We start from the raw sequence: 25314 nt of genomic DNA, 5'->3' as shown, positions 1-25314 counted from the left end.
GGTGTCCCTATTTTCTAGGGACAGTCCCAGATTTACAGAAGACACCCCAGTTTCTGATTTGATCCTGGAACACCCCGCTTTTCCTTAGGACACCCCTATTTTCATTAGCAAAATGTTGAAGGGTATGAAATGGGATATCCCTATTTCTATTGGAGAAATGCTGGAGGATATGGGATGTCCCTATTTTCATCGGAGAAATGTTGGAGGGCATGCTGGTATACTGGCATCAGGAATACAGGGAGCCCAGGCAGTAGGGGGAGCCACAGCCAATCACAGGGAGCATCAATGTAATTCTGGCTTTGTCCCCTGCTGAATTCTACAATCAGTATTACTGTCAGTAGTCCAGGTTCCCAGCTTGATAACACAGTAAGTGTAGGTAATTAAAAAGGAGGATTTATTGCGAAAACAAACAGATAGCTCTGGACGGCTCTGACAAAGCCTCTGACATCATTACTCAAGATGACCCTTCTGAAGAGTCCTTCCTATGTCGACAGAAGATATTGAACTTTCACCCCTTGCGTCTCTTGTTTTGCTTCCTATCTAGAAGCCCTCCCATTCGTCGACTCCTCAGACTGTTTGGATTAGCTCCCACCTCTTCTTGATTTTACAAACTGCCTCCTTTCTTGTTTGCGCCTGTCTGAAACTCCTGAGAGCTTTGGCTGGGTTCCAGCCCGCTCTCAGTCGTTCCCTCTGCAACCAGCATTCCAAGGGGCGGAGGAGTTGCATTGTGCACTGACCGCTGTTCCGCCTGTGTCAGATCTAACTCTCTCCCTCCTGCAGCAGGCTGTAAAGTTACACTAGGAGCCGGCTCATTCCTGACAATTACTGAGAGACAGGAAGAGAAAGCTGGCAGGCAGGGTCAGCTCAGTGCGGACTGACTGAGGTTGCTGGGGTTGTGCCCAATTCGTCCCAATGGCACATCCTCCACTGCCTGCAGGTTTAGTGAAATCTTCATGATGTCATAAAATGAACCAGCTTGAGCAAGCCAATGGTCCATCTAGTCCAGCACTCTGCCCTCACAGTGGCCGACTAGATCCCTCTTCTGGGAAACTGGCAAGCAGCATCTGAGCCCAAGAGCACTTTGTCCACCTGCAATTCGCAGCAGCTGGTATTCAGAGACCTGATACCTCTGACAGTGGAGGTAGCCATCATGGCTAGCAGCCACTGATAGCCTTCTCCTCCATGGATTTGTTCAGTCCTTTTGTAAAGCCACCTAAGCTAGCGGCCATCCCTGCCTCCTGTGAGAGTGAGTTCCATAGTTTAACTAAGTGCTGCATGAAGAAAGACTGTCCTGAATCCTCCCATCTTTCAGCTTCATGCTACTGGCATAGCAGAGGGACCAGGGCAATGAGCGCTGCCACCATTCACCCCAAGAATCCCCCAAGGAAACAGCTGCAACACAATGTCACCTTGTCCACATAGGACAATCCGTCTCAGGAATGTATTCTGCATTTGTTTTTAACAGTATTTCATCCCTTTTGTGAAATGCTGCCGTACAGCATTCTGTTATTTTTATATGACTGAAGGCCTCTGCATAACATTTAAATAAGTAGCCCATTGGCTCCTCTCAGATGCCAACCCTAAGGTCACAGCTGCGGTGGCAAAGTTCTGTGCTGTCGCTATTAAGCTTCGGTCCGCACAATTAGGTGGCTCCTGATCCTTCTTTTGATTTAAGTATTATAATAATCTGAATTGTTGATTTTTAATTAATTTCTAAATTTATTCTTTTAAAGCAATAATTATTAATTTTAATGTACTTTAATTTTAATACGGCCAACCCCTTTTAGATCAAATCTCAGATCAATTTTAAATTGCATTTATTATTGATTCTGTATGTGTCTTTTTGTGTGTGTGTGTGCTGGTCGTTGACCGTAATAAAGTACTTACTTACTTACTAAGTAGCTATTATTCTCACAGCAACCCTGTGAGGTGGGTTAGACTGAGAGCTGGGGACTCTGTTCCAAGGTCACCCAGTGAGCTTCCTGACCGAGTTGGGATTGGAACCCGAGTTTCCCAGGTCCTATCACTCCAATGCAAAGGTAAAGACATCCATCCTTAATTTCCCAGGATTTGACCACCCACTGAATGTTGCCAAATCTCTCTCTACTGCCCACAAATTCCATGCGGACAAACGGTTGTGTGAAAAGCGCTCTTGGGGGCATTTGTCCTAGCTTGAACTTGAGTGCATAAAATTCATTTGACTCGCACCTTTTCAAAACCTGTGTCTTGCAAAGCACACCCCTTCCTGTGCTGGTGATCTTCTGAAACACTCGCATGGAAGAGACAGTGCAAAGCAGCAGTTAGTGGCCAGCCCACATACGCATTATCGGGAAACACGAGACGCAGCTTCAAGACTCACATCTCTTCCAGGTTTGGAACGCAGAGGGCTGTCGTTAGCTATGACTTCATGCACCAAGGCGCAGCGCGACAGCAATGGTGTTTTGGCTGCGGCAAGCCCCGGCGGACGGTGGGAAAGTATTTCCAGGAAGGGTCTCATGAAGGATATTCTCTGTCCACTGTAAAATAATCACCCGTGCCCCCTCCTATTAATCCCCAGCACAGCTGCACCGCTTGGGGCAATGTGCAAGTATTAAATGCAAAAGAGAAGAAGAAGAAGAAAAGAATTCACCCATTTGGGAACCAAGGCACTGCGATCTAAAAGAAAACAAAAAATTGAATCAGTTGCACATCACTTTAACGAAGTCAGAGATGTGCGGTGCAAGGCTGCAGTTTTCTGCCTTGTGTTGAGACTTGCAGACCCTCCAAGCGCCTCTATCTTCCAGGGACAGTCCAGGATCTACAGAAGCCGCCCCGGTTCCTGATTTGATCCCAGAATGTCCTGCTTGTCCTTAGGATGTCCCTATTTACATTGGAGAAATGCTGGAGGGTATGGAGTTATCTGACCCCCAAGTCATCTCAAAGCAGCCCTGTATGGGGACATTTTAAAATGTTTAATATTTTGTTATATTTTTATATATGTTGGAAGCTGCCCAGTAAAACTGTTGTTGTTGTTGTTGTTGTTGTTGTTGCATAGGACATTCCTATTTTCATCGGAGAAATGTTGGAGGGTATGGACTTGCAAATGACAAGTTGTCAGTTTTGAGTTGAAATGGGCAGCAACTTTTGTTGACTTTGTTTTAAAAATAAAATGATCTGCAGCGGGTTAAACTACTAGCTACTCAGCCTCTCCTTCTACTGTGGACCTACCTGCCAACTACCCTCCTGGTCCCCATGGGCACTAACCCCCCTGAAACATGATCACTCCTCTCTGCAACCTTTTGTTGCAGGTAACAATTGTTAAATCTCTGGTGCTGAATCTCCTGCAGCTCCAAAACAGAGACAGCCAAATATTTGAAAGGAGGGCACAGCACAGTCTATGTGTCATATGAGATGAGATCTGCCACCCAATCACAAATTCTTTTTTAATTATTTTTATCTTTATTGCATTTTTAAAAAAATTACAGAGAAAGCATGAATTAAATATTACATCCAAATATTCAAAAATAAAAGGAAAAAATACAAAAAGTAAAAATATAAAAAGAAAATAGAGAAAGAAAAAAATAAAATAATAAATAATAAAAAACGAAAAGGAATTGTTCTTCTTTTTCTTGTTGTTGTTGTTTAGTCATTTAGTCGTGTCCGAATCTTCGTGACCCCATGGACCAGAGCACGCCAGGCACTCCTGTCTTGCACTGCCTCTCACAGTTTGGCCAAACTCATGCTAGTCGCTTCAAGAACACTGTCCAACCATCTCGTCCTCTGTCGTCCCCTTCTCCTTGTGCCCTCCATCTTTCCCAACATCAGGGTCTTTTCCAGGGAGTCTTCTCTTCTCATGGAATGACCAAAGTATAATAAAAAGAATTAGTCATTAAAAATTAAAAATTGTTAAAAGGATACAAACAGTAATTTGAAAGTTCTATACTCCAGGTTCTCAGAAAGAAATACATTAGTAATCCTTCTTTTCTTTCTTTCTTTCTTTCTTTCTTTCTTTCTTTCTTTCTTTCTTTCTTTCTTTCTTTCTTTCTTTCTTTCTTTCTTTCTTGTCGTTTTCTTTCTGTTCCAGAAAATTAATTTGAATCCCTGCTATATCAGTTGACTTCCCTCTATCTCTTTGCAGCTTCAACACTTCTCTCAAGTGACAAATATTCTGTGTTCATTTCTTAAAATGAACCCAATCACAAATGCAAAGCTTGACCATGCCAAGTGGATTGGAGCACCTCAATGTATCTCAACCTGTGTGTTCTCTCAAAAAGCTCCATAGGTCCATAGCTCAGTGCTAGAGTGCACCTGCTCTACACGCAAATGGTTCCAGGTTCGTTTCTGGTCCCGAGAAAGGACTCCTAGACAATACTGAGTTTAATGGACCAAGGACCTGTGTCAATACAGGGGAGTGTCCAATGTTCCTAGCCTCCGCTTGATGGCTTGTAAGCCTCAGAGGGAGTCATGTGCTTTAAGGGAAGGGCTGTAGCGCAGTGGTTAGAGTGTCTGCCTTACTTGAAGAAGGCACAAAGTTCAATCCCTTATGGCATCATCCAGCTGGGGCTGGGAATGTCCCCAGTGTAGACAATGCTGAACTAGTTAGACTGAGATGGTGTCTGTTGGTCAAATCCACTCTGAGCAGGCAGAGGTTTCAGATGGGGGGGGGGGAGTCTCTCCCAGCTAGAGACAGAAGGACCTGGATGAAGCATCTTCTGTGACTTGATGCCAGAGTCATCAAATGATGAACATGAATGTACCAGACCCTCCAAGTGTCCTTATTTTCCAGGGACAGTCCCAGAATTACAGAAGTTGTCCCAGGCAGAGGGTCTTCTCGGTAGTGGCGCCCGCCCTGTAGAATGCCTTCCCTTCAGATGTCAAGGAGATAAAGAACTACACTACTTTTAGAAGACATCTGAAGGCAGCCCTGTATCGGGAAGTTTTTAATGTTTGGTGTTTTATTATGTTTTTAGATAAGCTGTAAGCCACCCAGGGACGCGGTTAAACCACAGAGCCTAGGGCTTGCTGATCAGAAGGTTGGCAGTTCAAATCCCCGTGACGGGGTGAGCTGCCATTGCTCGGTCCCAGCTCCTGCCCACTTAGCAGTTCGAAAGCACGTCAAAGTGCAAGTAGATAAATAGGTACCGCTCCGGCGAGAAGGTAAACGGTGTTTCCATGCGCTGCTCTGGTTCGCCAGAAGCGGCTTTGTCATGCTGGCCACATGACCCGGAAGCTGTATGCCGGCTCCCTCGGCCATTAACGCGAGATGAACGCAGCAACCCCAGAGTCAGACACGACTGGACCTAATGGTCAGGGGTCCCTTTACCTTTACCTTTAAGCCACCCAGAGTGGCTGGGGAAACCCAGCCAGATGGACGGGGTATAAATACTACTGCTACTACTACTTCTGATTTGTCCTGCTTTTCCTTTGGACGTCCCTATTTTCATCAGAGAAATGTTGGAAAGGATGGAGTTATGTGATCCCAAAGCCAAGGAGATAAGTAACTACACAACCTTTAGAAGTCATCTGAAGGAAGCCCTGTATAGGGAAAGTTTTTATGTTTATTTCTTATTATGTTTTTATATGTGTTGGAAGCCACCCACAGTAAAAATAAAATAAAAATTCGTATTATTATTTCTATCACTCTTACTATGGAATAGGACATCCCTATTTTCATCGGAGAAATGTTGGGGGCGGGGGTATGAAACGATTCCTACTACAGAAGCTGCCCAATCAGATAGTTCTTCATAAACATTTGGACTAGAAACTCTCTTTTTAAAAGAAAAGAAAAGCACCCTCTCTCTTAAGTCTACATAACTACCCCTTTCTGCACTATGGATGGCTGCGAAGAGTCATCATACATCCCCTCCCTGACTTGATGGATTCTACACAGAAGACTGAGACAGTTCAGCACTAAATAAAATCGCCCCCAAACGCTGAGGCAGCAGGGAGGAGGGACTGACAGACAGATAGTGAGGTTCGAAGACAACCAGACAACCAGATTATAAATCGCCTCCTTCCGAGGTCTGTTTGATGTTCTTGCCCAAGGCCAGGTGGAAAATCTTTCCACAGTTGCCTCTCTCCCCCCGCCCCCCCCCACCCTTAGGTCACTTTCCCCTCGTTTTTCAATAAAGAGCCTGAAGTTTACTGAGTTCCTTAGCACATTTGTTTCCCATTAGATTACTTTGCGCTTTTTGCACTGTGTTATGCTAGATAATTGCTTTAATAACAAACTGAGGAAAAGCTTTTGAACATTTTAGGAAGTAATTTTCTCTCCTCTCCCCCCTAAGAAAAGATGAAAAAAGTCTTGACGAACTCTTGCCAGAAAAAGGAAAAACCAAGCAAAGCTTACCATATTTTTTTTCTGCTGATAGACTGCTTTTCTGAATAACACATATTCTGACCCTGTTTGCAAAGAGGCAATAAACAGCCTGTGAAGATTTCTTTGCCATCTTCACATCCTATTGTGGAAGGCGACTTAGACCCAAAATATATGTATTTATTTCATAAAACGTATAAACCATTTGCCTGTTAAAAAAAAAACACCTTCAAAGTGGCTCACAAAAAAGATTAAACAATAAAATTATCAATAAGAAAAGTTAACAATGATCATTTGTGACTTTCAAAAAGTTTAAGTGATGTTAGATTAAAAACTAATACAAACATGCTTCAGCTTTCTAAACATCTGGGTAAAGGTAAAGGGACCCCTGACCGTTAGGTCCAGTCGCGGATGACTCTGGGGTTGCGGTGCTCATCTCGCTTTATTGGCCAAGGGAGCCGGTGTACAGGTTCTGGGTCATGTGACCAGCATGACTAAGCCGCTTCTGGCGAAACCAGAACAGCACACGGAAACGCCATTTACCTTCCCGCTGGAGCAGTACCTATCTATCTACTTGCACTTTGACGTGCTTTTGAACTGCTTGGTGGGCAGGAGCAGGGACCGAGCAACAGGAGCTCACCCCGTTGTAGGGATTCGAACCGCCGACCTTCTGATTGACAAGCCCTAGGCTCTGTGGTTTAACCCACAGCGCCACCCATGTCTGAATAAAACTATTTTTAGCATGACAGGGAGAATTCGAAACCAGCAGGGCCAGAAATTCTTGAAAGATTGGAGTAAATATACAAGTTATCTGAAAGACAGTTGTAGCCAACTGACTACGCTTGTAGGACTACAGTACGTTTTGTAAGGACAACTATATGAAATATTTCAGAAAAGATTTATGAGAATGGATTTTAAGTTATTGATTATTAAAAATAATAGTTAGGATAACAAATGTAAGATTAAGAGATGAGGTTTGAAAATCATTAGACGTGGTTGATGGAAGTCTCTGGCTAAAATAGCCAAAATGTTGTATAAGATGAGATCAGATGATATGTTCTGTTTGGAAAATATATGTAAAAACTAATAAAAATATATTTTTTAAAAAACCCTATTTTTAGCAGGAACTAAAAAATAGTTTCCCCAGCCACTCAGGGCAGCTCCCAACAGAATATTAAAAATACAATAAAACATCAAACATTAAAAACTTCCCTAAACAGGGCTGCCTTCAGATGATTTCTAAAAGTCAGATAGTTGTTTCTTTCCTTGACATCTGATGGGAGGGCATTCCACAGGGCAGGCACCACTACCGAGAAGGCCCTCTGCCTGGTTCCCTGTAGCTTCACTTCTCGCAGTGAGGGAACCACCAGAAGGACCTCGGAGCTGGACCTCAGTGTCTGGGCTGAACGATGGGTGTGGTGATGCTCCTTCAGGTATACTGGACCAAGGCCAAGCACCAACACTTTGAATTGTGCTTGGAAACGTACTGGGAGCCAATGTAGGTCTATCAGGACCGGTGTTATGTGGTCTCGGCAGCCACTCCCAGTCACCAGTGTAGCTGCCGCATTCTGGATTAGTTGTAGTTTCGGGGTCACCTTCAGAGGTAGCCCCACGTGGAGCAGATTGCAGTAGTCCAAACAGGAGATAACTAGAGCATGCACCACTCTGGCAGGACAGTCTGCGGGCAGGTAGGGTCTCAGCCTGCGTACCAGATGGAGCTGGTAGACAGCTGCCCTGGACACAGAATGAGTATTAAGTAGAACCTGTAACACTTCCAGTGCTACCAATCATTGAAATATGACATGATGGTGTACATTTGGCTGCCACTAAAAATATAAAGATGAAATAAATAGATGCACATGAGCAGAATATCGCCATCATCACTTGATTTGGATGATGATGATGATGATATGTTCAATGTAGCTTTGGCCCCACAGACTTGCAATGTAAATATGTATGGAGGTTGGCTATAGCTGAGAAAATAACCCATGATGTAATGGTGCTGAAAAAACCGAACTGACACATTTCATGCTATCTGTTGCCCGTTCGTTTTATATACTAATGAAAAGGGTTTGCAAAATTCATGCTCAGCCACACTGTTCCCATTCCGGATGTCAGGACTGTATACTTGTTGACCCTTTAATTTGAAGAAGATGATGTTGCCTCGGATGAATCCAAGTGGGTCAAAAGCAGAGCATCCTCTTTACATGAAGGTCCCAGGCTCTGTCCCTGGTGTCTGCAGCTAAGACTGGGAGAGAACCAGAATGGAAACCAGACTGGAAAGCAGAGAGCCACTGCCATCCTGTGTAGGCAATATTGAGGGCGTATCCACACTTCCTCTTCTGCTGCATTTTCTAGAACCGGGACTGAGATTTCTAGGTCCATGTCTGAGTGGGCTTTTTCCCCTTTTTCCCTTGCTGTTTCTCCAGCTGAATCAGAACAGAGATGGAAAGAAGATAAAATCCTGACCAGAGAAGAGTGGCAGATTAAGTTGACGGATTATGTCGAAATGGCAAAAATGACCCGAAGAATCAAAAATCAGGAAGACCAAAATTGTAATAAGGAATGGGGAAATTTATGATTTATCTTTTAAAAAATCATTGTAAACAGTTAAAATTGTTAGTAGGATTGGAATAACACTTGTAGTTTAATGTTGATCTTTTGATATAATGGAAACGTGAAAGATTTGGATTATTATAAAAGAGGCAGGAGGAAATGACTAACAATAGGACCTGCAAAGGGGAGGGAGTCCAGGAGATTCTTCAGAATCTTGTTTTTACTATGTATGTTGGATATGTGAATGTAAAACTTTAAATTGCCAAACCAAATAAATAAATTGACCCCCCAAAAGGGGAAAAAAGAATCAGAACAAACTGCAGCCAGGTTTTCCTTCATGTCATAGAATCAAAGAGTCATAGAGTTGGAAGAGACCACAAGGGCCATCCAGTCCAACCCCCTGCCAAGCAGGAAACACCATCAAAGCATTCCTGACAGATGGCTGTCAAGCCTCTGCTTAAAGACCTCCAAAGAAGGAGACTCCACCACACTCCTTGGCAGCAAATTCCACTGTCAAACAGCTCTTACTGTCAGGAAGTTCTTCCTAATGTTTAGGTGGAATCTTCTTTCTTGTAGTTTGAATTCATTGCCCCGTGTCTGCTTCTCTGGAGCAGCAGAAAACAACCTTTCTCCCTCCTCTATATGACATCCTTTGATATATTTGAACATGGCTATCATATCACCCCTTAACCTTCTCTTCTCCAGGCTAAACATACCCAGCTCCCTAAGCCGTTCCTCATAAGGCATCATTTCCAGGCCTTTGACCATTTTGGTTGCCCTCCATATTATAAAGACATGGAGGACACTTACCTGTTCACTGGTGAGTATGCCACCTTGAACTCTTCGGAGAAAAAAGTGGGAAATAAATGCAATAAATATATAAATAATATAAAATAACAACCCCCGGGACTATATGGTAAAGGATGAATGTGAAATTCCTGTGATTCCTTGAGGTCCCTTGCAACTCTACAAAACGATGATTCTATGATATCTAGTAAATAAATAAAACTGATTTGTGCGCACAGATGATGCACTTGTTGAATGTAATGTCTGAATGCACTTTATGCCACACTTGCCCTGTTGAAAACTAGACACCAGGTTGGTCCGTAGAAGTCCAGGCTCTGTGATATTTCCAGCATGCCACTGGGATAATCTGGATCCTAGGAATGGGGAGAGTGGGAAGAGATAATTTATTGCTGTGGTTGAAGGAATGCTGTGGATATCTATTGCACCAGACATCCTTTCCTCTCCCCTGCTTTCTGCGAGTCCCTAACAGAGCAATGGCTCCTTTGCACAGCTGAGTGCAAAAACCTTTGATGACAACCCCGGAGAGTTAATGAACTAAGAGGGACCCGGGTTATCTTTCCCCGAGATTGGCGAGCGTGAATTAAATGCTATTTTGACTGAGGACGGGAAATAATTATTCTTCTGCTTCAAAGCCACGTCCGATTGAATAACGTTGCCAGCATGAAATCAGCCATCGCAATCAGCACTGAAGACCCATTAAACCAGATTGGGCTAAATAATGCACGGGGAAGAATACTGGAGCTCTCGGTTCTCCCATCATAATGATAGGGGGCTTTGTGCTATAGGAAAGGGGGCTTTTTCAAGAGTGCCAATCTATTCTTTGCAAGCTCTTTCTAAAGTCACGCCGTACTGTTCCGGATGCAAAATTCATTGGGGAGAAGTTGGGGTGGAACAGTTGTTGTGGTTCAGTCGTTCAGTCGTGTCCGACTCTTCATGACCCCATGGACCAGAGCATGCCAGGCCCGCCTATCCTTCACTGCCTCTCGCAGTTTGGCCAAACTCATGTTAGTAGCTTCGAGAACACTGTCCAACCATCTCATCCTCTGTCGTCCCCTTCTCCTTGTGCCCTCCATCTTTCCCAACATCAGGGTCTTTTCCAGGGAGTCTTCTCATCTCATGAGGTGGCCAAAGTACTGGAGCCTCAGCTTCAGGATCTGTCCTTCTAGTGAGCACTCAGGGCTGATTTCTTTAAGAATGGATAGGTTTGATCTTCTTGCAGTCCATGGGACTCTCAAGAGTCTCCTCCAGCACCATAATTCAAAAGCATCAATTCTTTGGCGATCAGCCTTCTTTATGGTCCAGCTCTCACTTCCATACATTACTACTGGGAAAACCATAGCTTTAACTATACGGACCTTTGTCAGCAAGGTGATGTCTTTGCTCTTTAAGAAACAGAGTTAGGAGCAAAAGAAGCTGCCTTCTGGCTCAGTTCTGTCCACCAAGCAGAATAGGGCTGTCCTACCAACCTTTTCTCATGGAGAAGCCACTCCACCCCCTTGGTCATTTTGGCCTGAGCCCTTCAGCCTGCATTGGGGCAAAATGGGGGTTGGGGTGGGGGTTTGGGGGAAGGGGAAGGGATTTCAGAAAAGGCAGCTTGAAGGAAGTCCAGCATACTTTTTTTTTCCTTTTCTTTTCCACTCCTGAAACAATCCTCCCGCATGAAGAAACTTAGCTATTCTTAGCAGCATCTGGGGGCAATGCAGCCCAATGCATAAGCTTTCCTGCTGAATTATGAAATATGATAGCTTTTATTAAATCCATTACAATTGCAGTGTCTCTGCTAAGCAGGGTCTGGAATATAGAATAAGTAGGGTGCATAATTCCATATAAATATTTAAGATTTCAGAGCCTGATATGGCTTTTTTTTAAGGCTCTTAAGGCATAGAAATGTAGCGAGTTGGGGGCCATTTCCTCCTAAGTTGCAGAAACTTTCCATTCCTGCAGACAGATCAGGTCAGCAGCTTCTATGTACTGCTGAGAAATGTTGGAGAACATAGACATGATCACCCATCCCCACCGACAGTTCTGCTGGGAAAGGGGCTATAATTCTTTTTTTTAAAAGCCCAAACACACGTTGAGTATCACTGCCCACATTACCTATTTCTGAAGAATCCACTCCAGAGATTGGCCCTGAACTCCAACTCTTTTCAACCCTTGTTACTGACCCTGCCAGCTGTGGCTGATAGGACATGCATGTCCAATGAAGACAGAGAGGTGATATGAAAGCCGTATCTGAAAGGCTGGTCCATGGAAGATGGAGAAAGTTTGTTTTCTGCTGCTTCAGAGGGTGGGACCCGAACCATTGGATTCAGATTATGAGAAAGCTGATTACCAATCAAACGTTATGAAGAACTCTGACAGAAAGAGCTGTTCAATGAAGGAAAGGACTTCTTTGGAAGATGGTGAACTCTCCTTCATTGGAAGTTTCTAAACAGACGTTGGATGGGTATCTGCCAAGGATGCTTGAGCCGAGATTCCTGCATTGCAGGGGGTTGGACTAGATGGCCCTTGAGGTCCCTTCCAACTCTATAGTTCTGTGATTCTAAGTTCAGTTCTTCAGGTTCCTGTTTGATTTTTTCTTTAACCCCTTTTTAAAATAAAGGTCCAATTGAAAAATTTTCAGCACTTAAGTGTATCATTTCACCAATACACATTTTCTGTAGTCAACGTCCCCTAATACACACACACATTCCTGAAAGCGTTTGCCCCGAATAATTTCCACTTTGCAAGTTGTTTTCACTGACATAAGCATTTTAAAGGCAATCTTCCCCTGGTAGATGCATTCTTGCCATAGCTGTCAACTTTTCCCCTTTTCTCGCGAGGAATCCTATTCGGAATAAGGGAATTTCCCTTTAAAAAAGGGAAAAGTTGACAGCTATGATTCTTGCACACTTTTATTTAGTTCGAGAACTGCATCACAAAATTCAGAGGGATGCCGATTTCTGAGGAATAGCTGTGTTTCAGCTGACATATTGTGAATTAGGTGAGTTCACATTAAAATGTCAACTAGACTAGTTTTCCCTTCCCTCCCTTATTCCAGGTAGGGAACAAAGGCTATCGCCTTTGTTGCAAAACCCTGGCAAGCTGCTGCCCATCAGTGTAGACCACACAGAGCTAGATAGACCAATAGTCTGCCTTTGTAGAAAGCATCTTCCTATGATGCATTGATTGCTGCTGTGTAAGCGACAACTGGACTATGTTGTCAGTCTGCTCCAAGGACTGGGTTAGAATTTAAGTTACTTGATCTCAAAACACGCATTTTTAAAAATGCACTTTGATACGATTTCAGGGGAAGCCTCCAATGTGAAATTTCAGGCCGTTGGCAGCACAGGAGCCGGGCCACGGAAACAAAACTAGCAACCGTATTTGCTGATGACATGCGAGAGGCACTCTGCACGTGCTCCTTCTGACTGCCGCACATGGCCCATCCCAAATTACTTTCCGGCACCTTGCGTGCTGGCCGCCTTTCTCAGCCCTCAGCCCGCCATCCAACCAGACCTTTCCAACTCAACCTTCTCTCCTCGTGATGTTTACCTCTTTGGAAGTGCCACTTTAAACCACCCCCACCCCCCCCACCCCGACAAAAACGAGCGAGTGGGAAATTGCCAAGAGATGACAGGCTCCCCACTCTTCCCTGCACCTGCCTCTCCCTGACACCCTCCCTCCCCTTCCAGACGACGCTCTAGGGGGCCCGGCTCCTGCCACTCCAGGGATCTGTGCTAATGATGACTGACAGCTCTTAAAAGTGCAACTTCAGCACCTCGCTGTCAGCACACCTCAGACTTCAGAGGCCTCGCGCACCCGCCTGCCCGCTGGGAGGTGTTTGAAAGCCTCCCTGAGATGTGCTTTTCTAGGCACCGACACCCTCCCGCCCGCCCCTGCGTTGCCAGCAGCGCCTGCCGACCGCCCTTTTGTTGGCTGCGACCTTGCCGGTGCTTTGCCGGCGACGGGAAAATGAGCAACCCGGTAGTTAGCTGGGGAAAGCACAGCCACCGCCTCTCTCCCTCGCATCTCTCTCCCCCCCCCCCCCCGTTGCACCCAGCAGAAGCTCAGAGCTGACAGGAGTGAGCGCCACCAACTCCAAAGTCTAAAGCAGTTGGCAGCTTCCTCCGTACCAGTTTTTCATGCCCCCAAGTGGGTCAGACCGGAGAGATGGAGAGTAATTGGGTGGTGGCATGGGGGGGGAGGGGGAGGGAGAGAGATGTGTGGGTGGGGTGGAGGAGAGGGGAGGGGGAGATCCGCGTTGGAGAAGGGGCCATTTGGAAGCCACCAGTTTAGAAATTAAGTCAGATGGGCCTGGCGGGGGTGCCCAGGGCTCCCTGCGCCATCCTTTTGATTGACTCCGGGCTTAACATCTCCTGCCACCTACCAGCACTTGTCTGTGCTCATTAGCGAGGAGTCTGTGGGCAAATATTCAGATAATCCACTGGAGGAAAATGCTCATCTCTGGTGGGGGCCATCTGGGTATTCAAATGAGGCAGCGAGGGAGCAGAAGCAGCCGTGGCGTGACCTCGACGCCTGGACGGAAAGAAGGGAGGGGTGCTTTTTGAGAGGGTTCTATCCTGAGCAAAGAGAGAGACCTGTTCATGGTCACAAAGGCCTTTGGGCAGGAGGGTGTGGAGACTGGTGAAGGGCAACGGCGGCATGCCACAAATGCAGAACGGAGAGGTGCTTGGTAGAGTCTCGGCGGAGCGCCGAGCTCCTTTTGTGTGCCAACCTCGATCCTTGCTACCTCATTTCCAGAGCACGATGCGTAGAAAGGAAATGCCCATAAAAACCCATGGTCGCAAAATTAATAATAAGAAGAAAATACTGCTGTTTTCCCCAGAATTTCCACAGCATTGGATAGCTTCAGCGTACTCAGGAATCAAAAGCTTTGTTACTCTTTTGTAGGAAATGTATACTTTTTGTGCATTCTGCAATTTAAAATTTTACACACTGTGGGAATTTAAGAAGAGCTTTCACCTGGATGGCTCAGGACGCCCCAGCTGAGGGGTCAGGAGGCCTTAAGTGTAGACGATGGTGGGATTGCTTAGGCCTTGCCAATGAGAAGGCTCAAGGAGATTTGCATACCATGTGCATATATGCTCACTCTTCGCGACTAGGATGAGCATTTATGCATCATCGTCCACCCACAAAGAGTAAATGCATCGCCCCACTGAAAGAAAAGGGAGGCGTCTGAAGGCAATCCAGTGTAGGGAAGGGTTTTGAAAAAATGTTTTATGTTTTGTTATGTTTTTATAGGTGTTAGAAGCTGCTCAGAGTGGCTGGGGCACCCCAGTAAGATGTGTGGGGTATAAATAGTAAAATTATCATTACAGAACGGGACGTCCCTATTTTCATTGGAGAAATGTTGGAGGGTATGCATGTCATGTATAATTTGGTACACTTCTCCCCCATTGCCTCTTAACTTGCCTTTCCTTTAAACTAAAAGGCCCCAAATGCTGCAACCTGTCCTCGTAGGGGAGTCTTTCCCCTTCCTGCTCTCCTCCCCCATCTCCTTTCTACATTGTTCTCCTTTCTCCATTAATCTACTCCCACTTCTCTCCTTTTCCCCCACTGATGCGAGGAAGGCTGCTCCCATTTAGAGCTAATGGCTTTTACCTGCTAATGGCAGAGCCGGTTTGACTTCTCCTCCTTTGCTATTAAACTGACCTGAACTTTTCTATTTCCTGAGTTGTTTGATGTAGCTCAGAGTTTTCCTTTGGCTCACACCTGAACATGATGGGCTTGGAGCGCGGCCTGTGCACTCAAAACAAGAGCTGCAGAGGAGGCTTTTTCTGTGCAAGGCAAACCGTTTGCTCCCCCAGCCTCTGAATGTTTTGCATGGTGGAGACACTGGCAGGTCTTTGGGCAAAACAACAACAACAACTCACCTTTCCAGTAACAAATGGTGAAGCTTTCTAGTCCTCTAGGTTTGTAGATCAGTCTTAAGCTCAGTCACATTTTTGAGCTAACGCCAGATGTCATTGTGAAGGCTGTAATGGAAATGTGGAGGCCATACCCTCCAACTTTTCTCCAGTGAAAATAGGGACAGCCTAAGGAAAAGCGGGACATTCCGGCATCAAATCAGAAACTGGGGTGGCTTCTATAAATCTGGGACTGTCCCTGGAAAATAGGGATGCTTGCTGGGTCTGGGAGGCATTTATGGGCCCCCTGGTGTTCTGTTTGAGTGCTTCCTGACTTTTGAAAGCATCCTCCACCATCCCTTTTCCAAATTTGCTTACCTTTCTGGAAAGGCAGCGGCAGAGATGTATTAAGCTTAAGGGAGCAGTGTGGATCCTGTGACTCTCTAGACGCTGCTATACTCCAACTCCCATCATTCCTGACAGTTGGTCAAGCAGGCTGGGGCTGATGGGAACTGGACTACAACTACATCTAGAGGACCACAGATTCTCCAGCCGTCTAAAGCCTAAATACCTGCCTTAAGGCCTCGACACTTCCTCCAGGACTGGTTTGGATTTGATGTCCCGCTTTATCACTACCCGAAGGAGTCTCAAAGCAGCTAACATTCTCCTTTTCCCTTCCCCCTCCCACAACAAACATTCTGTGAGGTGAGTGGGGCTGAGAGACTTCAAAGAAGAGTGACTAGCCCAAGGAGGAGCGGAGACGCGAACCCGGTTCACCGGATTATGAGTCTACCTCTCTTAACCACTACACCACACTGGCTGAGGGCAGAGGCCACCTAAGTATTGATCATTGCACAATGCTCCAGGGGACTGTTTTGGCTGAAGTCAACAGTGCTTTAAACAAATAAGGAATGCTGATGCTCCTGCCTGCTCCACCTGTTTCCTCAGCCCTTTCACCTAACTTTATCTGATGCCGTCTCTTTGGCGTTGTCCCCGATGTCACCATCATGTCCGGTTATATGTATATGCAGCAGCTTTGTTGACAGCTTAGCTGGCGCACTCCCATGTGGAAGAACTGTGGCGGAACACACATCCCAATGTGGATGTCTTTCTTCTGCTTACCTTCACTGGCATGTGGGCTTGGGTGCCAAGGCAGGTTGACTTGACAACAGAAGCTCAATCCCTCTGACCATTCCAAAGCCCTTTTATATGTCTGCAGTCATTCTTAAAGGTTCGCTTCTAGTTCTTCCACAATGCTACTTATGTCGGTTGCTGGATGTGCAAATAGGTCTGAGAGGAAGGGGGCAGTTCCGCAACAGCTCCTGATGCTACAAAGATACTAGTGATGATAGAGATAGTGATATTTACCTATGCAGTCTCTATCAAGAAAGGACATTTGGCGCAAGAGCACTCAGCTCTCCCTCAGCTGTCACTTAGCAGCAGGCATTCCATCAGGCTGCAGAGTAGAGGAAAAGAAGGGAAACAGGGCTGCTGACCTGCTGTCTTTGGCCATTCCTCAACCATCACCTAGCAGCAGCCATGCCATCAGGCTACCCGAACTGTTTCCATCCCAACAAGTCATTATATAAACCGTAATTTTTTAAGACTTAGCGTCTAAGTTTGCCTTTTTCCCTCCTCCCTACTTTTTCCTTTTGTATTATGTCTTGTATTAAGCCTGAGGACAGAGAACACCACCTCCACCTCCTTCTCCTTCTCCTTCTCCTTCTCCTTCTCCTTCTCCTTCTCCTTCTCCTTCTCCTCCTCCAGAGAAGAACAAGTCAGTCATGGTTGCTCCTTTGTTCTTTCAGAAGATAGTTAATGATGACCTCACATCTTGAGATCCAAGAGAGGTGGGAGAGGAGCAGGAAGTTGTAAAACAGAACACAACCTGACAATATCCATCTAAGCTTCAGAAATAGACACGTCAGTTGAGAGGTTAAAGGGATAGAGATACTCTGGGAATGCAGAGATCCCTCACTCTAACCCACACAATACCTCTCCCCAGCAAGCTGAGTTGCATCCAAATCTCCAACAGTGTCCCCCTATGTTCAACGTGTATAATTATAAACACACCCAAATCCTCCTGAAGCCCCATGAATCTCAGTTCTTCTCTGCTTCCAAAGGGAATCATACCCACACAGCAACTGCAAGGTTGGATCTTCTCGTCGCTTGAGGATGTGGGTTGTGCATGGAATATTTGTTCACTTGCAACAGCTGCCCATCCCACAAGTGCCTCTCACAAGCACTTAAGGGCATAAGACTATAATAAGCACCTGCTGGATCAGGCCCAGAATCCAGTTCTCACAGTGGCCAATCAGATGCCTGTTGGAAACCCCACAAGCAGTCTCCGAGCACAAGAGCCCTCTCCCTTCCTGTTGTCTCCAGCAACTGGCACTCAGAAGCATCGCTGCCTCCGACAGTGAAGGCAGAGCACAGCAGCCATTGTGGCGAGCATCCATCAATAGCCCTCTCCTCCATGAATTTGCCCAGTCCTCTTTAAAGCCATCCAAGTTGGTGGCCATCTCAAGCAAGTTCCATAGTTTAACTATCCTGTGCTTGAAGATGGTATCCCTTTGGAGGGGCAGAGGATTCCTCTTCCCCGGGCCTATTGTTTTCCTTTTGTTTTTCAAGAGCCGAGGAACGGTTAACAGAAATGCCAGCAGGGCGACAACAAAAGCCGGGATCCTGAACATTGCTCCTTGCAAATGACCTTTCCTTGGCTTCCTGTTTGCTCGCTGCGCTCTTGTCTGCCAGGCCCCCTGGCCTTGAGGAACCCAGGGCTACATTTTAGCTCATCTCCCCTTATCTGCTTGACTGACTGTCAGCCTGGCACATCTCCCTGCTTGTGATGAAGGAGTCTAATTAGTGGCTGTCTGTTAGCCCTCCCCTCCCCTATTGCCACCTCTCTCATCTCCCCTCTTCACTTCTAGCCGGCTTTGCATGCAGACACACACACACCCCTCCAGACTTGTTTCATTAGCATCATTAATATATCAGGCACAAAGACTGTAACAGATTGACATATACAAAGGGAGAAGATGCCATTATATCACCAAATATTAAAGTTGTCATAGCTTTATTTTAAGGGGAGGGGGAATCCAAGTTGTGTGACCAGGGGACACACATGGAAGATAATTCTATTACTTACCCAGATGATTTGGAACCCGACCTTTAGCCAAAAAACAACAAACCCCTCTCCCAGAGTGGCTCACATATTATCAGTTAAACAAGAGAGCTGTTGGAAGTTTGGGTGTAACTCAGCTTGCAGAAGAGGAGTTTTGCATGAGTTAAGGTCAGTTCTTCTCTAGCTTCGTTGGTTAGACTACAACTAGAAACTTTTCTATCCAGCTTACAGATTTCCAGTGCTTTGTTCCAGCCAGAGCTCAGCCCCAGCACCTCATAGATGGGCGCCATTGCCATTCTAAGAGAACAAGGGAGAAGTTCGTGGTGAGCTCTGGCACCTCTTTCCCCAGGAAAACAGCACTGCATATTTCCTACCATAAACGACTCTGTTATTTTCTACAACCACCTCCTGCTGTGTGATTGCAGCAGGTAAAGTCTACTGTTTAGCCAACCCTCAAATTTCCTTACAGAAATCATTAAAAAAAAAAAGTCTGCATGAAAATGAATTGGCATTTTCATGCAAATGTCTCCTAATATACACAAACGTTTGTACATAACTTGTTCTCAGGTACCCCCCCTTAAAATAATGCAATTTTGTATGTTGCTCCCACTAACATTTGCATTGGTTTGGGTATTATGCCCCTGAATATGCGTTTTTCATCCTCGTTATTTGGAGAAGTGCATTGCAAGATTCAGAGAGCTGCAAATTTCAAAAGGTGGCTGTGTTTCACTTCTTGGAATGTTTTGGAAATTGTCAGTTAGGTGGATCTGCCGTTAAATGTTAAATGAATCAAGCCTTTCCTCCACCCCTACCTTAATTCGAGGCCTGTTTCCCAGCAATACAGCTGCAGAAGAGGCACTTGTTGACAGTGCATTGAATAAACCCCCAACCAGGTTGAGCTGGGGAGAGCCTCACTGAATTCAATAAAGGTCAAAAAAGTAAAGAAGAAAGAAGAAGAAGAAGAGTTTGGATTTGATATCCCGCTTTTCACTACCCGAAGGAGTCTCAAAGCGGCTAACATTCTCCTTTCCCTTCCTCCCCCACAACAAACACTCTGTGAGGTGAGTGGGGCTGAGAGACTTCAGAGAAGTGTGACTAGCCCAAGGTCACCCAGCAGCTGCATGCGGAGGAGCAGAGACGCGAACCTGGTTCCCCAGATAACGAGTCTACTGCTCTTAACCACTACACCACACTGGCTTTCCTTCTGTTTGGTATGATTTTATTGTTTATGCTAATAATGCAGAACATAGCCAATTTCCCCTGCTCCTCCCCATCCCTCCCTAGCTTATAAATGGCTGTGGATAATAGAATCAAACAGGAGTACACACACACACAGACAGCCTCACCAACTAAGGTTTGTTGGAAATGTCCCTAGAAAATAAAGAATCTCCATGTCAATTGCGGGTTTTTTTGTTTTTTTAATAGACAAAATTCTATTCTACCCAAATCTGGAGTGTATTTCTGATGTCTGTGCATAAAGGTAAAGGTAAACAGACCCCTGACTGTTAAGTTCAGTCACAGATGACTCTGGGGTTGCAGCGCTCATCTCGCTTTACAGGCCGAGGGAGCTAGCGTTTGTCCGCAGACCATTTTTCCAGGTCATGTGCCCAGCATGACTAAGCTGCTTCTGGCTCAACAGAACACCGAAAGCAGAGCAGCGCATGGGAAATGCCGTTTACCTTCCCACCGGAGCAGTACCTATTTATCTACTTGTACTTTTTGGGCTTGCTTTTGAACTGCTAGGTTGGCAGGAGCTGGGACCAAGCAATGGGAGCTCACCCCATCACGGGGATTCGAACCACCGACCTTCTGATCGGCAAGCCCAAGAGGGTCAGTGATTTAGACCACACCGCAACCCACGTCCCTGATGTCTGTGCATAGATATTCCAAACCTGTTTTTTATGGCTTTGCTCTATGCTTGGTTTGGCATTTTAATTTAAAAGCAAGAAATAGAATAAGCAAAAAGGAAAAAAAGAACCCTGAATATCTAATAACATGTTGAACCCGGTACCTTTTATCATATGTGGTGGAATTGTAATGTAATAAAAAAAAGGGAAATGATATATAATGAAATGAAAAAAACGTTTAACCTTTGTTAAAAAAAAAACCTGAAGCTTTTTTTTATTAGGAATTAGGTCAGAAGAAACTGTTCATGTATGCTACTATGGCTGCTCGGATGCTGCTGGCCCAGAGATGGATGGAAGAGACAACAACCCCAACCAAAGAAGAATGGCAAATCAAGTTGATGGACTATGCCAAAATGGCAAAATTAACTGGGAAGCTCAGGGACCAGGAAGACAAGAAGTTTAAAAAAGAATGGGAAATGTTTATAAAGTACGTACAAAATTATTGTAAACAGGTCAAAACATTAGCAGGATTCTAAAAACACTTGTAATGAAAGAGAAAGTATGGATAGCTTAGGAAGATGAAAAAATTGGAGAAGTATTGATATGCAGTTGAAAATAGAATTAAGTGGACCCATGGATGGGATGGGGGGAAGTCAGGAGTTTCAGGGTAATCTCAATATGTGGAATTTGTATGATCTTTTGATGTAAGTTTGTCTCCTTTTTTTCTTTTTCTCTCTCTTTTCTTTCTTTACCTTTGAAAATCTACTGGTAATAAAAAATAAATTAAAGAAAGAAAGAAAAACACGTCAAACCCTTCCACCCAGCACCATCCAACAGATTTGCGACACGAACCATCAGAGAGGAAGTGGAGGCAGTCTGCTGCTTTTTTAGAATTCTATAGGGCATCGAGGTGTTAATCTAGTTAACAAAAAAAGAAGAAAAAAGAAGAAGAGAGCCCACATTCCATTTTAAGACAAGGAAATTGGGAGCCCCTGCCAGGCAGGCAGCCTGCTATGGCGACTGCCCCAGAGATGCGCGGCCGGGTCAGAGAAGATGCTCTGCCAGGGGGGGCTAGCCTCTGATCACGCAGCTCCCTGAGTGACCCAACAGCCTTTTCATTTGCTGCCCCTGTCACTCGGAACGCAGAGGACAGCGACCATATGCCTCCCGACCTCCCCCTTGCTTTGCTGGGGAAGATTCGGCCTGCTGGGCATTTCCTATCAGAATGGCTCAAAAGATAGATGCTCCGATGTGGCCCTGCTAGCATGGCATTCTTATGGCACTGTGTGTGTCTGTGTGCGCTGATCTCAGGCAGAAGGCAAAGGGGAAGGGAAGGGAAAAAAATGTGGGTTTCTTTTTCGTTGTTGTTTTTTCAGGAGGGAAGGGTGGAAGAGCTGCCAAAGAGCCAAGGGGTGGAGCTGGCATCTCGGTGTGTACAGAGCTGGCCAGGGCTGCAGAAAGCTTGATGAGCCCGGGGGGGGGGGGGCTCCTTCCTCCCACCTCCAGAGATGCTCTGATGGCAGTGATGGGATGGCTGGCTTGGTAGCTGGTGGAACAGCTTTCATTATTGTCCTCGACAGCACTGGCAGGGATGAAGAGGAGGAGGAGGTGGTGGTGGTGGAGGGGATGGTGGTAGATGCCTTCTGGCCACAAGCACAAACATGCAAGCACCAATTGGAGGTAGGGGGAGGGAAGGGAGAAGCTCCCCGTCGCTCCCAGCTGCTGGTTTGATAGGGGCTGTTGCATGACACTTGCTCATCTCCACTTCTCCCCCCGACCCATGCCTGCTTGCTCCTTTTTGTGCCAGTCGTCAGATGCCTGACTGTGGGCACATGCAAATGAAACACACAAGAGCACACAACTGTTGGGATTTGGGGGAAACAAAGGCACACACGGAAGGTGCGTTCACTGGGAATGTCTCAAGGGGAAAGGTTGCGGAAGAGCTCGTGCTTTGCTGGCTAAAGGCCCTGGGTTCCATTTCCTGCACCGTCACTAGGGGGAAATCGCATGTAGCAGGCACAGTGGCATGTGACTCCTTGGGAAGAAGCTGCCAGTCGGGGGGGGGGGGGTGCTGCTGAGCTAGAGGTGGAGAAACTTCAGCCTGCAGGGATAATCAGGCCCACTGTGCCTCCCCACTACATTTCTGTGTATATATACTCAAAGGTAGCATTAGCTATGACATCAGGTGTAGGGCGGATGGGTGTGGCATTACAGGCCATATATATGCATGCAAGTCTTGTGTAGTGGTTAGAGTGTTGGACTAGGTAAAGCTAAAGGAACCCTGGATGGTTAAGTCCATTCAATGGCGACTATGGGTTTGCGGCGCTCATCTCGCTTTCAGGCCGAGGGAGCTGGTGTTTGTCCACAGACAGCTTTCCAGGTCATGTGGGCAGCATGACTAATCTGCTTCTTGTGAAACAGAACACCATGATGGAAACCAGTGCACATGGAAATGCCGTTTACCTTCCCGCCACAGCAGTGCCTATTTATCTACTTGCACTGGTCTGCTTTTGAACTGCTAGGTTGGCAGGAGCTGGGACAGAGCAACGGGAGCTCAACCCGTCACGGGGATTCGAGCTGCCAACCTTCTGATTAGCAAGCCCCAGAGGCTCCTGCCTCTCAGTCTAACCTACCTCACAGGGTTGTTGTGATGAAAGAATGGGTAGGAGGAGAACTATATATACCACCTTGAGCTACTTGGAGTGCAAAGGTGGAATATAAATGTAATAAATAAATATAGAGAAGCCTATCTTGCTTGGATACCTATTGGAACATTTCGGGGGCACATGCTGAGCTCAGTGGTGTAGCAAGGTCAGGTGGTATCTGTGCAGGAAATTTCTCGTCAACCCCCCCCCCAATTGAAATTATATTAAATGTATTCACGGTTATTGTTACTATAACCCAGCAGGGTTTTCCTTTATTTCTTTTATAAATTCGCATTTAAAACTGATTTTTTAAAAAAGTGTAGGGAAGGTAAAGATGCCATTCAACGCCAAATGTCAGGTGCCAATGAGTGGTGCTGGTGACACCCCCCCCCCACTCCACCCCAGCCACGATGCCTTTGCAAGCCCTGACATAATCTCTGGTGCTCAGGAAGTCACAGGGATTTGTAAAAGCCAGCAAGCATCTGATTGGCAGGGAGAGGGATGGCCAAAGCCCCATGCTTATGCCTGGGTGGTTTGATATCAAGCTGCCTGGTTGAAAGCAAATGGGTCACCTGATGTCATTCTGAACCCGGGACTTTCTGCTTGCAAGGGAGACTCACTGTTATTGGGCTATGGCTCTTCTCCACAAGGCCGCAGGTTTCCTCGTCCCTGTCCTAAAAAAAGAGAGACATCATGCAGCGTTGAAAAGATACTGCAAAGAGGAAGGGCATCTGTGGGCCACCAAGTAGAGGAGGTGGAAGGGAAGATGAAGAGTGGGAGGAGATGGAGAAAGAAGGGGGAAAACAGGGAGGAAGACGAGGAGGAGGAGGATAGATGATAAGAAAAACCTCTCTCTCCCTCTCCCTCCCTCCTCAGCCACCTCCTTGAATCCAGGCCAATCCTACAGCTTATGGGATTCCCATTGGACACACTTGATACTTAACAGCTTTGGCGTCTCCCATAGCTGCAAGTGGGAAGGGAGAGAACCGCTGGGCGATGTAATATAGCAAAATCTGCATACGCCGCCCAAGCTCCGTGTCCCTTTGCACTGTCGACTTAAAACTTACAAGCTACAAGCTGTGGCATCTACTCAGACTGCATCAGCCCACCCCGCCCTTGATGCTGGCCTCACAGGCGCTGCCAGCTACTCACATTGTTTTTTTTGTCTCCAGCCACCTCATTAGACCAGGAGGATATTTCGTTTCTTGTGACCGCCCTATCCGATTTTCATATATCCCATCTGAAAAAAGGGGGCTCCGTTTCCAGCAAGAAAACATGATGCAAATTTTTGTGCCAAACAATGCCGTGCCGTGCTCCTGCAGGAAAACACTGATAAGAAGCTCGGTAGCAATCGGTAGAGGCAGTGTTGCTTAGTGGTTAAGGGTGTCAGGCTAGCCTAGCCTTGGAGGCTACAGTTCAAATCCCCCACTCAGCCACGATGAAGCTCCTTGCGTGACCTTGGGCCAGTCGCTGCCTCTCAGTCTAACCTACTGCACAGGGTTGTTGTGAGGGTAGAGTGCCCATTGCCTCAAGGTGGAATAGAAAATAAATAAATAAATAAATAAATAAATAAATAAATAAATAAATAAATAACTGCCTGTGATCTTATGCAAGTACTTTCTTGGGAGTAAGTCGCAAAGAATGCTGCACCTATTTGTTAGGGCTGTGCTGGATCATAGAATCATGAACCAAAGAATTGTAGAGTTGGAAGGGACCCTAAGGGCCATCTATAGTCCAACCTACTGCAATGCCGTACTCTCAGCTAAAGCATCCGATGAACAGAAGTTCTTCCTGATGTTTAGCTAGAATCCCCTTTCTTGTAGCTTCAAACCATTGGTTCGAGCAGGTGAAAACAAGCTTGTTCCCTCTTCCATGTGACAGCCCCTTTGTGAACATGGCTATCATTATCTCCTCTCAGCTTCCTCTTTTCCAGGATAAACATACCCAGTTCCTTCAACCATTCCTCATAAGGCTTGATTTCCGGACCCTTGATCAACTTGGTTGCCCTCCTCTGCACACATTCCAGCTTGTCCACATCCTTCTTAAATTGTGGAGTCCAAAATTGGACACAGTATTCCAGGTGTGGTCTGACCAAGGCAGACTAGAGTGATACTATGACTTCCCTTGATCTGGACACTATATTTGTGTTGATGCAGCCTAGAATAGCATTACCTTTTTTCCACTGCTGCAT

This window comes from Lacerta agilis, chromosome 17, assembly GCF_009819535.1.
Source record: "Lacerta agilis isolate rLacAgi1 chromosome 17, rLacAgi1.pri, whole genome shotgun sequence".
Taxonomy (NCBI): Eukaryota; Metazoa; Chordata; class Lepidosauria; order Squamata; family Lacertidae; genus Lacerta; species Lacerta agilis.
Note: the sequence above shows the minus strand (reverse complement) of the source record.